The sequence below is a fragment of the Carcharodon carcharias genome, chromosome 16, assembly GCF_017639515.1.
Source record: "Carcharodon carcharias isolate sCarCar2 chromosome 16, sCarCar2.pri, whole genome shotgun sequence".
Classification (NCBI taxonomy): Eukaryota; Metazoa; Chordata; class Chondrichthyes; order Lamniformes; family Lamnidae; genus Carcharodon; species Carcharodon carcharias.
The window spans coordinates 54,868,467-54,887,498 of NC_054482.1; the positions used below are offsets into that span (position 1 = coordinate 54,868,467).

Below are 19,032 nucleotides of genomic sequence, written 5' to 3' on the forward strand. Positions count from 1 at the left end.
AGGTTCTAGTTCTGTGCTCATAATCTAAGTTAAACAATTTGCTTATATCCAGACTATCTGTTCTGCTCAACCATGTTTTAAATACTTGGATCATGTCCCTTCTCAATGCTCTTTTCTCTCTAACCAAAATGAAAGGCTACAAACTGGACAAAATAATGGTATAATGTTCACAGTGAGGAAACATACTTCTAAAAACCAGCTCAGAAACAACTCCTGGACTATTGCTTGGGTATAGTATGCAAAAAGCATGGAAATATCAACGAATTCTCAAATGGTACTCTTTAATATATGGAGCTCACTGGTTGACCTTAACAACCAATTCCCTGTATGGATAAAAGATGAGGCACAGAAAATTGCAAATATACAGACCAAGTATGTTGTGCAATGCTTCAACAAATAGGAAAAAAATTATCAGCTCAAAAATAGGTATATTTTGTGATTTATTAAGAAAACACATCCCAAAGCCAATTCTGCCTCTGTGCCAAGCTAGGCTATCTCAGGCAGGCCTGCAGTTAGGATGCTGTACCTGTACTCAGTATTCCATTGGCTCAGTATTGGCATAAATCAACCAAGTTTCTGCAACTGATCACTCCCCAGTGACCCTTTCTGAATAATGTACTACAGATGTCAGGCATGGATATGATGATGAAAATTGACAAGTGTCAACATTTTCAGGGCAGATGGAAGGATAAAAAAAGAAAAATGGTATTTTAAAAATTTTGTGCAAATGCACAGAAAATAACATGCACCCTATCTACCCAACAGAACTGTTCTCTTCTACTGCAAGGAACAAAAGATAACAGCTGAGCATTCATCTGCCAAGTTTGTGATATCCATACTAAATAGACAGATATTCACATTCCCTCCAAACATTAGAAGAAACTTCTTTGACAGCAGTTATTTTGTTCGTTATCTAAAATTCTCCAGACATTCTGATCACTCTTTATGTGGAAACTTTATCATCTGGATATTTAATTGACAATTATATTTTTCTTTAGTAGTACAGAACATGAGTACTACTGAGAAAAGACGTGACTAGGCTTTTCATCTTGCACTCATCAGGACTCTTTGCTAGAATACCAATATAAAGGGGTAAACACAACTTATACTGTATGTGAAGAGAGTGCTGATTGGTTGGCAAGTGGTGTTGCCATGGAGAATGCACTACCAATGGTGGCTGACAGTGAACTGCCAAGCATTGTTTGCAATTTAAACCAGGTAGCTTGACCCTGATTGGTCAAGGCACTGCCCTGAGGAATGAGTCAGCGAATGGCTGCCACTTATTTTGATTAACTGAAACAGGCGCAATGTAGGTACATGTTCTTTCTGTCTGCAAAGAACAGGGTCCTGTGTATTAATATAAGCAGCTTCTAGTGCATGCAAATGCATCACACTGCGAGCCCAACTGATAATCTTAAATTGGTTGTCAGCGTAATTCTTAGCACATTGAGGATTATGCAGCAAATATTGTCCAATCGCAGAATCACATCTAATGTTGGACACTGTGTTTTGAGGTTTGCAAGTATGGGCTGGTTGGGTATGGTCTGTACCCTGCCCATTGTGAAAAGTGGCTGGGACATGCTGTGTGATACAATCCGCCAGTCTTTAGGACTAACAGCCTACATAACTATCATCTTACTGAAATTAATATACTACATCACTTAACCAGCACTCTCTTCACATATGGTATAAATTATTGTATTCCCCCTTATATTGGTATTTTTGCGAGTGTCCTGATGAGTGCAAGATGAAAAGCTTAGACGTGTCCGTTTTTTCAGCAATAGTATATTCTTATTCTCTAAGTGCAAAGTAGGTATGCTGCAAAATTTGCACAAGCTGGGCAAAAATGCTGCTCACATCCACAGGCCAATAACTTTTATAATACATTTCCAGAGTAAGACAACCCTCCAGCACATTATCCAAATAGTCATTCTTAATGACTGAGTTTGGACTGAGTGTTTTAAAGACTGTTCCACTGTGGTGATGAAGGTCAGTGTGGGGGAGGGGGTTGGGGTGGGAGAACACCATAACTGAGCCCCATCCTATACTCATATTAGTATACACACAAACACCTGAAAAAAGGAAACACTGGCTAGCAACAAGGAGCAGGAACTCTGAATAACGTTTCTTTTCCAGTGATGCCGACTGTTGCATTCGGCGATGTGAGAGTTGGATTCTGAAGAAAGAGGATGCAAGGAGGATAACAGCTTTTGAAATGTGGGTGTCGCAGAGGGTGCTCATCTCTGGATGGACAGAAAGACATATGAGTGAATTAGATCAAGAGTAGGTGGTCAGAAATCAATCTGCTTGCTAGGTACAGTTAGAAAGAGAAAGATCGCCAAGTACAAGCATTGGAAACAAAGACCGGGCAGACTTGTCCTAGCGACAAAGAAGAAATTGAAAGTAAAAAACAGAAGCTGAAGAAGACTAATTGGATAGATGGATAATATTAAGACTTGGGCCAGAATTTTTACCTTGATGGGAGGGCGGGCCCCAACGGCTCGATGGCGGTCGGGCAGCCGAACTCCGTCGCCAAAACAGGATCCGCCGCCATTTTAAGTGGGCGGGCCAATTAAGGCCTGCCCGACAGGATGCGCTTCCTGGGCGGTGGGGGGTGGATGATTCCCCATCTGTCAAACTTCGCTCTTTCACGCACGTGCACAAAAGAGTGCACATCTTCCTCAGGCTAAGTGCTGTCTCAGGGAGATTACTGACAGAATAAAAATCTTTAAAAATAGGAAAATATTAAAATTAACATGTCCCCCTCATGTGACAATGTCACACGAGATGGGACATGTTAATAAGAAGCACATAAACTTTATTGAAGTTTTTAAAAACGGACATGAAACCTTATCCCACCGGTGGATGAGGTTTCATGTATTATCAGAAGCCCGCTGGGGCTCCTGGCTGGCCCACCAGCCTTAAGGTTGGACGGGCAGGGCAATTAACAAGCTTAATTATCCTGTCAATGGCCTTAATTGGCCATTGACAGGTCGGCGGGCGGACAGCTGATTTTGCTGTCCGCCCGCCTTCCTGAATATTTAAATGGACCGGGATGACGTCGGGGGTTCCTCCTGATGTCATCCCGCGTCATTTTCCCGTCGACATGTGGGCCCCGCCCCCAAATCGCTGACGGGAAATTTCTGCTCTTGGGCTGAGGGAGGTTTGAAGAAAGCCAGAGGAGAAGCTAGATGATATCAATGGCCCCACTAAGGCTATGGTGACTAGGGAAGAACAAGGCAGAGTCCAAGTAATATCATACCTATATCTATGCGGGCTGAACACGGACTCAGCATTAAGTTGGAACTTTCCTAGACTATCTCTATCAATACACGAGTTTTTGTTTTCTGTAATGCACGGTGCGGGATTTGGAATTCCATAACATCTCAATTTCACACAGCCTAAACTAATTGGAGGGTTTTTTTAAACTCTTTACTCTGTTGAGTACAGGAGGTAAGAATCAGCCAAAATGAAAAATGTTTCTAACTAATTGGTTTTATTGACATTAAGAAGTATTTGGATGTGTACTTGTGATGCCATGGCATACAAGGCTCTGGGCCTAGTGCTGGGAAACGGGATTACAATAGTTAGGTACTTTGACCGGCGCAGACTTGATGGGCCGAAGAGCCTTTCTCTGTGCTGTAGGCCTCTATGACTCTATTAGGACATAACAGTCTTACAGATAAAGTTGTTTACAATCTTATCCAGGAGTACATTTCGAAATTCAGAATTGTTGACATCTTCTTTGAACTACTTCTTTGGGTCCTAGAAATCACTTTAAAATGGCTGGTTTTATAACATTGCTGCAGCTGAAAAGAAGCTTGCTGCTTTGTATGGTAGGTTGTCAGTTTTCCAAGGTCTATCCAGGCAGATGTCTTTGTTACAGTTTAACTTCATCTCTGACCTTGTCCTCGTAACCACAAAAGTAAGTCAATTCTCAAACACAGTAGTTAGTCTTCCTAGATCAGAACAGCGGCTAAACTTTATAAAGTACTTCCCTGGCTGTGAAGCACTTTGGGATGTTCTTTGGTTATGAAAGGTGATATATAAATGCACATATTTCCTTCTTTCTTTGCCCTTTAACAGTATGAAACAATAATAATATTCATGCTACCATCTGAATTTGGTTAACTTTCCAGCATACCTTCTGGTTTTGGTCAAGTTTAATAAATCTAGGGTTTCTAGTGTATTCTTTAGTTTTCCTTAAGGTTTGTATTAAAAACCCATATCAAAATGTCCAAAAAAATCTCTCACAATCTTGTATCACTCAATGTCCCACACTTCCAGGGAATATCCAAGGATTTGGATTAAATACTCCTTTCTATTATTGAGTTTGGAAGCAAAGGAAAAGTACAAAAGGAGGAATGTTAGACAGGTTTACTTGCTCCAGAGGCAGGCTTTATTCGCACCATCAAATCTACAACTAACGTCACTGATGTTACTTTAGAAAGAGGCAGTGACAAAGTTGTGCTATTGAATAGACTGTCTATTTGCAGAGAATCTCCACTTCATTAATAGGACTACCAGTGCTACTTAAGATCAAAACAGCCTACAATCTTCATATTTCCAGCTCATTCTAAGCTGCCTCAGGAGATGCCTGCAACGTGAATCACTTCACAGTTCAAAGCTACATCCAGCATTGTTCACCTGGGAAAACATTGTCATCGCTTTCCCTCATTGGAAAGTGGCAACAGAATGAGCAGGCCCTAGTTTTCCGCATTGCAGGATTTCCTAGATTTCAGGATATTATTGATGGCATCCATTTAGCACAAAGTTCCATGGCTTTCAGGAACAACATGTACAATGAGGACCATGCAGGAATAATGATAATTTTTGACCACACTTTAGGCATCTTGAAGCAGCGCACCAGATGCCTGGACAGAACAACAGGTGTATTCCAGTTCAACCTTTCTGGGGTCTGCTGCACATCACACAGCTTTGTCATTCAAAAACGTCTAATCTGTAGCAAACGTAAGATATTTTGAATCTGACAATAAAGTATGGTTTACAACTTAATCCTTTTCATTTGTTCATCCAAGTATTTGATGCATACAAATAGTGCAATATACACAATAATCTCTTCTTTCCCCTTGGTAGAGATGTAGCCTTTGTTGAGTATTTCAATCCTGACTGTCCCTACAAATTGTTCAGGAAAGCTAAAGATCTTTATAAGCCTTAGTCACTCACACTGCTCTTGCTAATTCATTAAACATGACAAGTGTTGTTCTAAACAAGTAGCCTTGAAATGAGGTAGCTCCTGCAAACTTCCAGATGATCAACCTCATCATCACCTAGGCATGTAACAAATCATAAAAGCAAAATACCGCAGATGCTGGAAATCTAGAACAAAAACAAAAATACCTGGAAAAACTCAGCAGGTCTGACAACATCTGCAGAGAGGAATACAGTTGATGTTTCGTGTCCGTATGACTCTTCATCAGAATGTTGAGCTCATTCTCCTGTTTCCTTATCTTAAGAATATCTTGGCTATTGCATTTCACAATGTGGTCACAAAAATAAGACAACAGGCACGAAACACACTTCCTGCGCCTTCAGCAGATGCTAAAACAGCACAGTCTAAACAGTAAATTGTACCCTAACATATCAAAGTTTAAAGTATCCTATTCTTTAGGACAACTTTAACAATTTCATTATTTCCAGGTGCAGAACAAATCCACAAGCTATGTGTAAGTAAAAAGAAAGCAAAAAACTCAGTCATGAGTCTAAACCAATCCTAATCCTACATATATATTTGTGTACAATTACGGTATCTTACAGGATGCCCACTTCCAAGTAAAGGAAAAGCAAGAGTTTTACCATGATTAACTGAACAGGCAGCAAGAAATATTCATTAGGCTTTGATAGGTGCTAGTACGAAGGTCTCGTCTCAGCCATAGAGTCCACTAACAGTTGTATGCACTTGCAGTGAATGCTGACACCCAATAAGATGTACCTTCATCAGTATTGTCTTTTGTGCTGCTGCAATTACCATAGATGCCCTTTCTTTGTTGTTACCACATTCTGTAGCATTAGAAACTCTCCAATCAAAGCTGAAATAAAGTCAATTAGATTTATTAATGTGAATAAATGTATTCGCATATTGTGGTTTGTCTTGGTACGTCAGTGTTTTCTTAAACCTAACTGTGGGCTTTTCTAGGTGTTTCCCAATGTCAGGAATTTCCCAGTGGATGGAATAAATAAATATCTGCTGGGTATCAGTGGGAGGCTCTTGGAAATCAACTGGCCCTGTACCTCCTACTGTTACGTCACGAGATGACTCTACAGCTCGTACCAATTTGCCTGATGCTAAGAAAGCAGTTTTATGTTGCCTTGGTTCTGGCCTACCTTCTGTCATTTGAGGGTGACGGAACTGAAGGAGCCAAATGAGGTGCTGACCCATGAGGCAGAAGCTGCATATCCTTCAGTATACCCACCACCTAGCACTCCAGAAAGCCTACATGGGTGAAAGAAATTTGTATAGCCTCATTTAATGTTTCTGTCCAACAAACATAAGCCATTACTTCAGTAATGTGAGCATTCACAAGTGTTACACCTACGGTGAAAAGGACCTTTCTCATGAAGTCTTTTCAATGCAGTTGTAACTCATTCCACAGTGTAATTGCAGTACCGATCAAGCTATTGTACAGAACTGCATACTGGTTGTAGTAAACAATTCTCCAAAGACTAGATACTGCAAGATGCTTTGGCCAGACCCAAAAGACTGCAGTTAGTACTTGTACTTGGTTAATAGTTTTCTTTTAAAAACATAAGAACATAAGAAATTGTAACAGGAGTAGACCTTTCAACCTCTGGAGCCTGCACCACTATTCAATATGATCATGGCTGATCTTCTATCTCAACTCCACTTTCCCATCCTCTCCCCATATCCCTTAATTCCTTGTGAGATCAAAAATCTATCAATCTCAGTCTTGAATATGCTCAATGATGGAGCATGCACAACTCTGTGGGGTAGGCAATTACAAAGATTCACAACCCTCTGCATGAAGAAACTTCTCCTCATCTCAGTACTAAATGATCAACCCCTTATCTTGAGACTGTGCTCTGTCTTAGATTCCCCAGACAGGGTAAACAACCTCTTGTATCTAATTGTCAAGCCCCTTCACAATCTTGTATGTTTCAATGGGATCACCTCTATTCTTCTAAACTCCCAGAAGCATGAGCCCAATTTACTCAGCCTCTCACCCTAGGACAACATTTTCATTCCAGGAACCAATCTAGTGAACCTTCACAGTACCATCTCCAATGCAAGTTTATCCTTCCTTAAATATAGGGACTAAAACTACAAATTGTAGTATCTTAGGCTGATCATCCTAAGACCAACACAATATTTAGAAAAGGGAACTGTGAGAAGCCACATGGTAGGGTAGTTATGTTGGTGTCCTTTTTTTTAACCTTTTAAGTTCTGTCTGTAGAAAGACACAGCAGCAATGGAAAAGGCAGTAACATCTATGCCTTAAGAACTGGAGGCTGTAACGTTGCAAGGTCTCCAAGCCTGTTCCTTTTCGGGTCCACCAATTCAACAACCTGACCTCTCGGTAATGAGACTTGGTGGCCTGCATAAAGCCAACCTCTTCAAGAGAATTCTGAAAACTACTTCAGTATGTGACTCCAGCTGCTGAACTTACTTAAACTGCACTTCATGAGTCAAGGCACCTTTTCCATCAGGCATGCAACACATTTTTCCAGAACAGGATAATGAAATAAATTATGAACTATTCCCTTTGTTTATAACTTGTAAAAGTACATTATTCTCTTCGACGTACTTTCCTGGATTGCGTTTGTGTGTATGAGAGTGCCATAGTGTTAGATTTCGGGACGAGTGCATGAATAAACAATCCTCTTTATTTAAACCCGTAATAGGCTTGCTGCTGGTTATTCAAATTGTCCACACACTTCAAAGGTTAAAACACACACATTTCTTCCTCTCAAAAGCTTACTGATTATGAACAGTTGGGAAGGGAATAGGGATCTCAACAGTTCTCTCTCATCCTGTTCACAACAAACAGCAGGAAAAAAACAGCATGAGAGTGTGTGTGTGTTTGGGAGCACATGTAAGGGAGCTATTTAAATATATTTAACAGCAACAACAACCTCTATTGATATAGCTCCTTTAAGGCAATAAAACTTCCTGAGACATTTCACAGGAGTGTTATTAAGCAGAATTTGACACCAAACCACCTAAGGCAATATTACAGCAGATGACCAAAAGCTTGGTTTTATGGGGTGTTCTCAAAGGAGAAAAGAGAAGTAGAGAGGTAGATGGGCTCAGTGGGGGAATTCCAAAGCTTAGGGTTAGGCAGCTGAAGACACAGCCAACAATGATTAAAATTGACATTACTCTAGAAGCCAAAATTAGATGAGCGCAGAATTGACGAGGGTTGTGGGGTTGGAGGAGATTATGCAGATGTTAAGCAGTGAGGCTATGAAGGGATTTGAAAATAAGTGTCAGCATTTTAAAATTGAGATGCTGCTTGATCAGGAGCCAAATGTAGGTCAGTGAGCACAAGGTGATGGGTGAATGGGACTTTGAGTGAGTTAGGACGCAGGCACCAGAGTTTGATCTCAAGCTTACAGGGGGCAGCATATGAGAGACCAGTCAGGAGTGTGTTTGAATAGTCAACTCTAAAAGTAACAAAGGCATGAATGAGGGCTGCAGCATTGATCTCTGGCAGGGATGAAGTCAGGCAATGTTATGGAGATGGTCATAGCAATGGCGCAGATATGTGGTTGGAAGTTTGGCAATCCTATATGCAAATGTAAATAAAACTCTTAAAGACACACTATTCATTATGCCAATTCTCTTCACAGATTGAGTACATTCTACCCACACAATTCTTAAGGGAAGTAAACTCTGAAATCTGCCAACTTCCAGGAGTAATCATGCAAAGTTCCATGGTATTGGTCAACCTTAGAACCCACACTTAGAACTCTTAACCAGGTTATTTTCCACAGGTCTGTTGCATCATGTTACATGAACACATGCTTTATACTTCGTAAAGTGCATGATCATTTATGGCAATCTGTTCTTAAAAATAAGCTTATTCAGCTCTTTCTAAAAGAAGCTAATCAACACAGCATTAACTAATTTTGCTGGGACTCTATTCCACAATTCACCATTCTGTGGCAATTATAGAATTAGAGTATACACTTCCATACAGTCACACTGATCATAAGATACCATAATGAAGGGTATTGTCAAGTTCTGTTTTCACTGGAAAAACTGTGCTTAAGCCAATACCTTTAAATTATGTGTTATTCTCAATTCAGTTTAATCCTACCACTAGTGACACACCTTTACCATGGTGTTATACACAGTTCAACACACACACTCTCTCTCTCTCTAGGCACAATCCAAGTGCAGAAGGATAAAATATATTGTCTTATTTTGAGGTGTTTTTCACAGTTCAAGTGACATTGTATGAAAGTTTCAAACATTCACCTTTACTGAAATACTGGTGGTAAATCCGCCAAGTATATTCCAATCTCACTTTGGATAACATTTAGAAAATATTAAAATGCTTCCTTCCTCCCCAACCATCGCCCCCACCCTCCTCCACCACCACCACCCACCCCCACCCCGCCACAAACCATTCCCCTTTCATGCACAATTTTCAGGCTACATTTTATCTTTTAGCAAAAGTACTTAACTGCTCCCCAAGTTTACACAAATGCTGCAATGTAGTCTGGAACAAAAAGCCTTGCTCTGTAACATCGTAGGGTTCAGAACACTAGTGATTTTTTATCTCAGGCTTGGTAACAAAAGCAATACTGAATGTTCTTTTTATCATTGCAATTGTCAAACAGTTAAACTCATCATATTCTTTTAATTATTATTCATTCAGAAATATATTACAGAGGGAGCTTCCCCAATTGATCAACAAACTTAGAGAGTGATTGGTTGAATCATTCAGACAAAGAAGATCCCACGTTCAGTCCATGGCCCTTGATCATGCCAATTGATCTCAGTCAGGATGCGACAACTGGCCTTAGTGGCTGACGGTTTGGGAGGAGAACATTAACCAGTGTTCAGGCTCCTGACCACTCGTGATTCTATCTGAATGTGCAAATGTTCGAACCCTAAATTAAGACATAATTGGGGTCAAGCCATGATTTCCTATCCCACTTCTGCTTGAATAGCATGTCAATAGTTATTACCAAAACATACATGTGAATAATTGACAGTTTGTACAATACCAGAAACCAACTACTGCTCATGGACTCTAGCATAGGAAAAATTCATCTTTGGGAGAGGAGGGTAGTAGCTGGGTATTGAAAAAAAATCTGTTCTGCAATCAAAGTTAAACAGTTTCAGACCTCGGGTATAGAGAAGATATTTGTCTGTCTTTACCATGGGCGAAACTATTCTGCATGGAGAGAAAAGTGAGAGGAAAACAGAAAAGAGAATAAAGTGATAAGGTGATAAGAGAAATAAAAAAGCAAAGAAAGACAAAAGAGAAGCAAAACTGAAAAAAAGAACTAAAGTAGTCAAAAGGAAAATTAAGGATGGAGAATTTTAGGAAGACTAGGAAGAAACAATAATAAAAGAACAGTGAAGCTAAAGAAACAGGAAGAAATTGTAAGCGGGTGTAGTGATTGTAAGTAAAACATTTCATGTTGTTTTGCGGATCATGTGAGTGTACAGACGAATCAGCCTGAAGCACGGGTAATCTTACAGGCGGAGCTTTCCAGTCCTGGACCTGGTTCAAGCAAGTAGCTTCGTCAGGAGCTCTGTAAATAAAGTTTACTGTTTCTAATAAGAAATATGTCGGCCACTCCAATTTTCAGAATGGGCAGCGCCCATAGTCCCTATGATGACACCAGATCAAACTATTCACATTTGTGGAGACTACAAATTAACTGTGAACAAGGCTGCTAAATTAGATAAATATCCTTTTTCGAGGATTGAAGATTTGTACGCTAAACTTGCTGGAGGAAAATCCTACACCAAACTGCACATGAGCCATACATACCAACAGCTAGAGCTGGACAGCACACATAGAGGGTATGTAACTATCAACATGCACAAGGGCCTGTACAATATACAGGCCTACCCTTTGGAAAATCACACAGGCAGATGATACATCAAAGAACCATGGAAAGCCTACTACAAGGACATCCCGAGTGCTAGTATACCTGGTTGATGTCCTGATCACAGGATCAATGGAAGGTGAACGTTTGGCCAACCTGGAAGAGAATTTAAGGAGATCTTTGGAGGCTGGTGTACGATTGAAAAAAAGGTGTACTTTCCAAATGACTGATGTCACTTATTTGGGTCAACATGTGGGTGCCCAAGGGTTGTATCCAGTAGAGCAGAAAGTCAGGGCAATCAAGGAAGCACCCTCTCCTACCAGTGTCACTGAACCCAAGACTTCTGGGCATGATAAATTATTAAGGTCACTTCTTGCCAAATTTGTCTATAGTGTTAGCCCCTTTACACTTATTATTGAAGGGGAACCATAGATGGTCATAAAAAATGCAACAAGAAGCCTTCATAAATTTCGAGAAGCTTTTACACTCATTGTGTCTACTAGTATATTATGACTGATCTAAAGAATTAATATTAACCTGTGATGCATCTCCCTACAGTGTGGGAGTGGTGTTGTCACACAGGATGGAAGATGGTTCCAAAAGGCCAATGGGAGATGTCTCCATGACCCAGACTTCCCTGTCATTGCCATTTCAACACACCACCCTGCTCTCATGCCCACATGTCCGCCCTTGACCTGCTGCAAGGAACAGCACCTCATCTTCCGACTAGGCACTTTACAGCCTGCCGGACTTAATACTGAGTTCACAACTTCAGATCATGAACTCTCTCCTCCATTCCTTCTGCCTTTCCGATCCCCCTTTTAAAATTATTTATATTTTTAAATATATTTTTATTTTCCCATCTATTTCCATTATTTTTAAATGTATTCCCATCAATTGTTTCATCTCCACCTTTTAACCTATTTCAATCCCTTCCCCCCCACCCCACCCCCACTAGGGCTATCTGTCACTTGCTCGTCCTGCTTTCCGCCCTTAATGTCACCATTAGCACATTTCTTAGCTAATATCACCACTGTCAAAACCTCTTTGTCCTATTGTTTAATACATCTTTGGCAATTTCTTCTTCGCCTCCACCTTTCACTGGCCCTCTAACCAGTTCTACCTGTCCCACGCCCTTCAACCAGCTTATACTTCGCCTCATTTCTATTTTTCCTCAGTTCTGACGAAGAGTCATACGGACTCGAAACATTAACTGTATTCCTCTCCGCAGATGCTGTCAGACATGCTGAGTTTTTCCAACTAGTTTTATTACTGCTTCAGATAATATGAGCATATCTTCATCAGGGATATGCAAACTTATGTTCTTCCCAGCTACTCATAAAACTGATGTTCTTTTTCTTCAAAAAAAATTCACCCATGATTCTCCTAAGTGCTTTTTGTTCCATAACTGAAAATACTTGTAAGAATTTGCAAAGAAAGCAAGTACACAAGTTGCTTTAACCACAGCTGTGACTTTGTCACATGGAGATTTACAAATGCGAACCTAGAAATGGAGATTGCACTTTCTTGTTCCTTCCTCATTGCAAATCCTCTCACATATTATGTTAAAATTATTTTTTGCTGCATAAGGCAGATACCAAAAGGTAGTTAAAAGGCAAATAGCATTTAGGGGGAGCGCTTGTTCCAAATTATCCCATTTTACAGGGAAAAAAGATGTACTTACAGGAATTAGGCTTGATGTTTCTCTTTTAAAACATCAATTAAAACTCTAGACAGTATGAGAGATTAGGGACCAGATTTTCCCCTCCCAATGGAGGTGTGAATCAGGTCACAAAACACTGAACTTAATTTTTTTTTCTGAAAAAACAATTTTCCTCTGGCTCCCTGACCTCACATCATTTTCACGTGGCCTTTTGGTGGGTTGGAAAGGCCTTCAGTGCAAAACACAGCACCACTTTCAAGGTCAGGGTCCCCATTGTGAGGAGCACAGGAAAATTGTAATTCCTCCCGCAAACTGTTTTCATGTGCTGATGCAGGTTTTGAAGCAGTAAAAAAAATACCTCCTTGGTGGGTTCATGACCACTGGGGGAAACCTGCTGAGGAGTCAGGAACATTCTGAGAGGTAAATGTTAAATGTTTTGACACCTTCAAATGTCACTACTAGATGCTGTATTGTAATGTAGATGTGTGTTTAGTACATTCATGACACAGTCTGTCGTGCAAATGTAAGCTGACCCTTATATTGACCAGCATTGTGTAATTGTTGTCATGCATTACAGTACTTTCCCAATTGTCAAAAGTACCATAATACATTAAGAGATGTGAAAAAAAATGTCCTAGCAGCCTCTGCTGACATGTTTTGTGCTGTGATTTAAAATGACTGGGAAGTCTGGCTGTTTAAAAAAATACCTTTTTGAAGTTGAAAAAAAAAATCTGCACCTGCTCCCCTCCATTGCTTGACAGGCATTCTGCTTTGAAATGGAAATGGGACACTATTCTGTCAGTCTCAGGCAATGTAGCTAGAAACTTTTGTTACGACAGCAGTAGACATTATAAATGCTTGGCTGGGTTTCAAACGCTTCTAATTTTTTTATTCATTCATGGGATGTGGGATTCGCTGGCTGGGCCAGCATTTATTGCCCATTCCCTAGGTGTCCTTGAGAAGGTGGTGGTGAGCTGCCTTCTTGAACCGCTGCAGTCTATGTGGTGTAAGTACACCCACAGTGCTGTTAGAGACGGAGTTCCAGGATTTTGACCCAGCGACACTGAAGGAATGGTGATATATTTCCAATCAGGATGGTGAGTGACTTGGAGGGGAACTTCCAGGTGGTCGTGGGTTTAGAAGGTGCTGTTGAAGGAACCTTGGTGAATTCCTACAGCACATCTTGTAGATGGTACACACTGCTGATACTGTGAGTCGGTGGTGGAGGGAGTGAATGTTTGTCGATGTGGTGCCAATCAAGCGGACTGCATTTTCCTGGATGGTGTCAAGCTTCTTCAGTGTTATAGGGGCTGCACTCAGCCAGGCAAGTGGAGGGTATTCCATCACACTCCTGACTTGTGCCTTGTAGATAATGGACAGGCTTCGGGGAGTCAGGAAGTGAGTTACTCGTTGCATGATTCCTAGCCTCTGACCTGCTTTCATAGGCACGGTATTTATATGGCTAATTCAATTTCGTTTCTGGCCGATGGTAACCCCCAGGATGTTGATAGTGGGGGTTTTAGTGATGGTAATGCCATTGAACATCACGGGGTGATGGTTGGATTCTCTCTTGTTGGGGATGGTCATTGCCTGACACTTGTGTGGTGCGAATGTTACTGGCCACTTGTCAGCCCAAGCCTAGATATTGTCCAGGTCTTGCTGCATTTGGAATGGACTGCTTCAGTATCTGAGGAGTTGCAAATGGTGCTGAACGTTGTTCACTGATGATTGCACATCCCCACTCCTGACCTTATGATGGAAGGAAGGTCACTGATGAAGCAGCTGAAGATGGTTGGGCCTAGAACACTACCCTGAGGAACTCCTGCAGTGATGTCCAGGAGCTGAGACGATTGACCTCCAGCAACCGCAACCATCTTCCTTTGTGCGAGTTATGACTCCAACCAGTGGAGAATTTTCCTCCTGATTCCCATTGACTCCAGTTTTGCTAGGGTTCCTTGATGCCACACTCGGTCAAATGCTGCCTTGATGTCAAGGTCAGTCACTCTCACCTCACCTCAGGAGTTCAGCTCTTTTGTCCATGTTTGAACCAAGGCTGTAACAAGGTCAGGAGCTGAGTGGCCCTGGCAGAACCCAAACTGGGCATCACAGAGCAGGTTATTGCTAAGCAAGTGCTGCTTGATAGCACTGCTGATGGCCCCTTCCCTACTTTACTGATGATGAAGAGTAGACGATGGGGCGGTGTTTGGCCGGTTTGGATTTGTCCTGCTTTTTGTGTACAGGACGCACCAGGGCGATTTTCTATATAGCCGGGTAGATGCAGGGTCGGCAGGGCTGTGATTGCCGTTGTTGTTTCCGATGCCTAGCTTGATGCTAGGTGGTCCGTCTGGTTTCATTCCTTTTTTTTTAATGGGTTTGTTACAACTGAGTGGCTTGCTAGGCCATTTCAGAGGGCATTTAAGAATCAACCACATTGCTGTGGGTCTGTAGTCACATATAGGCCAGACCAGGTAAGGACGACTGATTTCCTTCCCTAAAGGATATTAGTGAACCAGATGGGTTTTTATGACAATCGACAATGGTTTCATGGTCATCATCAGACTTTTAATTCCGGATTTTTATTGAATGGTGGGATTTGAACCCGGGCCCCCACAGCATTACCCTGGGTCCCTGGATTACTGTTCCAGTGACAATATCACTATGCCATCACCTCCCCAGTGGCTTCAGGAGGTCTAATGGTTGGAAAAACAACCAAAACTTTTAAGATGCTGTAATAACAGAATATGTCTTTGATGTGGTTTCCTGTTTGTTTACAAACCCAATAGGCACTTCAAGGATTACATTTTTTTGCACTGCAGCAGTTTATTTTCCAGGACCAACGATAGTGTGTTTGAATTCAGGGTTTTATTAAATTGTTCGGGGTTTAATTTTTTCAATGGTTTTAAAATAATTCCCATTACTATTGCATGGCTCCTGAGGACTTTACATCGCGCATTCTGGGTGAGTGGCTATGAAGGATACTTGGGCATGGGGGAATCTCAGGTGGCATGAGAATCTGAGGGGGCATTGAGGATTGGCCAGGGAGGGTGAGTGGTACATGGGGTATCATGAGGGGCAGGTGGGGGTGAGAGCTGAGATTTAGGGGGCCTTCAAATGATGTTGGGAGCTGGGCTGCTGTGTTGGAGAATTGAGGTGTATCTTTTAACAGGCCTGCCTCCACAGCCACACTCCTCATGAACGCCATCATGTCTTGCAAAATGCACTGCAAACCTGACCCCTGAGGGAAAAGACAAAACTCCTGGCAAAGTCATACATGGGTCGGCTGTGCATTTTGGAAAGCACAAAAGTGTGCAGGACAGGTTTTCCCAAGCTCACACTGAAATCCAGGCCCACATATCACTGGCAGGAAACATCTGCAATGGATCTACTGGAAACAACAAAGACAACCAGGAGCTTTGGCACATCAGCTAATTGCAAAGTAACAATGTACATTTATATTGCAGTTTCACAGAGGGACCCAGAGGGTTTGTGGTGAACGCCAAGAGACCAGAAACTATATTGGTATAATTCATGGACAGGGTGTCGCAAGTTAAGTAGCTGAAATAGAAATAGGTCAAGAATTTTAGGTACTCAAAACTAATTCTGAGTCAGAGTGGTTAAGGATGTGAATTTTGCCAGATTCCTGTTAGTTTCACTGTGTCAGAAAGAATGGGATCCTGAGCAGTCGGGAGCCTGTTGAGTTGGATGGGAATAGAGATTTTGTGACACACATCATCAAGTGGGTATTCTGTATCATCAGCTATTAGTATGGTTTCCCATGGTGCCAGAAACTCCAAGCGTCTGAGGACTGTCCAAAACTACCCACGTTGTTTCTGGTGGAAATGGTTTAAGGAACTTCCCATCAGTGATATCAGAGAATGGACCAGCAGAGAAGGAGGTGAATTCTTAAGTATCTCTCAACTACTTGTCAAGCTGATATGTAATTTTCACAAGAGAATATTTTTCATTATAAAATAGGAGACTATATTGAATATAAATACTTTCTCAATACACTACTTCTTTAACTCCTTGGAGATTGTTTGCATGATACATTCAGAACAATCAGGTTAAGTTTCTAAATCTTCTGACCTGTTCTCAACTGTGAACAGGAATCATGTTTTATTTTCCTAAAGGAGACACAAAATAAAATCCATCCAATCTCATTTATTTCTTTAGCCTTTATGATTCCATTCCAGACTTCTAATCCACATAATACAACCTGCCCCCTTCTTTGTCTTTGAAAAGGTAGGACTTCAAGAGATCTGAGCGTTCATCCAAAAGAGAAACACCCAGCCAAGTGGTGCACACACTGTGAGGAATTAACCACATCATCTATTAGTGTATATCTTTCTAACTATTTATGAAGCCTTTTATTCCTAAAGCCTATCTAATCCTCAAATAGATTTCAGTAGAACACTTTCGTGACAATGTACAGGAGTCATTCTTACACTGGACATCATTGTTATATTCACACAGCTTCTGAGGCTGAACTTATTTCATTACCCTGTTGGTGCGAATCAAAACTGCTCCACATGAACATTGAACACAGCACTGAATAATTGGGTGCCAGACCTAGCCATACAGCTCAGCAAGCTGTTCCAGTAAGCTAAAACACAGGCATCTACCTGACAATGTGAAAAATTAATTAAGTATGTCCTGTCTACAAAAAGCAGGACAAATGCAGTCTGACTAATCACCACCCCACCAATCATCAACAAAGTAATGGAAGATGTCATTGACAGCACCTATCAAGCAGCACTTTCTCAGCAATAGCCTGCTAACCAACACTCATTTTGAATTCCGCCAGGACCACTCGGCTCAAGATCTTATTACAGCCTTGGTCAAACATGGACAAAGAGCTGAATTCCAGAGTTGAGATGAGAATGACAGCCCTTGATATCAAGGCAGCCTTAGACTTAATGTAGCATCAAGGAGCACGAGCAAAATTGAAGTCAATAGGAAGCAAGGACTCCACTGGTTGGAATCATACCTAGCACAAGGCAAGATGGTTGTGGCTGTTGAAGACCAATCATCTCAGTCTTCAGAGTTGTGTCCTATGCCCAACCATCTTTAGGTACTTTATCAATGACCTTCTCTCCATCATAATGTCAGAAGTGGGAAATTTTACTGATGATTGCATAATATTCAGCACCATTCACAATTCCTCAGTGATACTGTGTCTGCTATCAGCATTCAGGCTTGGGCTGCTAGGTGGCTGATGTGTGTCAAGTAACATTCACACCACTTAAGTACCACCATGCAATCACCATCTGCAACAAGAGAGAAGTTACATTGTTTCATAGTTTGCCATTGTGAGTTTTGAACTCTTGATACTCTTTTGAGTAAACCTGTTTCCATCTGTTTCAGATGAAGTTACATTGTTTCATAGTTTGCCATTGTGAGATTTGAACTCTTGATCTCTTAATCTTAGGGTTACAAACCCAGTACCATAACCACTTGGCTATTTAGGCCAAGCCCAGCAACAAGACAGAATCAAACCATCTTCCCTTGATGTTCAATAGCATTACCATTGCTGAATCCCCCATTAACAACATCCTGGGAGTTATCATTGGCCAGGAACTTAACTGGACAATATGCAGGTTTACAGGGAGAAAGCGGGGGAATGGCACTAGGTGAATCACTTATTTGGAGAGCGGTGTAGACACGATGGGCTGAATGGCCTCGTTCTGTGATGTAACAATTCTGTGATTCTGTGGACCACCCAACTATATACTGTGGCTACAAGAACAGGTCAGAGGCTGGGAATTCTGTGGAGAGTAGCTGACCTCCTGACTCTCCGCGGCCTGCCCACCATCTACACGGCACAAGTCAGGAGTGTGATTTAATATCACAAAACAAAAACAGAATTACCTGGAAAAACTCAGCAGGTCTGGCAGCATCGGCGGAGAAGAAAAGAGTTGACGTTTCGAGTTCTCATGACCCTTCAACAGAACCTGCTGAGTTTTTCCAGGTAATTCTGTTTTTGTTTTGGATTTCCAGCATCCGCAGTTTTTTTGTTTTTATGTGTGATTTAATATGCCCCACTTGCCTGGATCAGCTCAGCTCCAATAACACTCAAGAAGCACCAACACCAGTCTGCTTGATCGGCAGCTTGATTGGCAGCCCATCAATCACCTTAAATATTCACTCCCTTTGCCACTGGCACACAGTGTGTAGCATCTACAAGATGCACTGCAGCAATTCACCAAGGTTCCTTCAACAGCACCTTCCAAACCTGCAACCTTTCCCACCTAGAACAAGGGCAGCAAGCACATGGGAACATCTACAAGTTCCCCTCCACGTCACACATCATTCTGACTTGG

The 19,032-nt window shown here is 41.5% G+C and overlaps 1 protein-coding gene across 4 annotated transcripts in view; it reads right to left on the reverse strand.

Annotated features, from left to right (window-relative positions):
* jak1 (Janus kinase 1) overlaps nucleotides 1-19,032 on the reverse strand; it is a 159,648-nt gene that overhangs the window by 90,147 nt on the left and 50,469 nt on the right. The window lies entirely within an intron of this gene.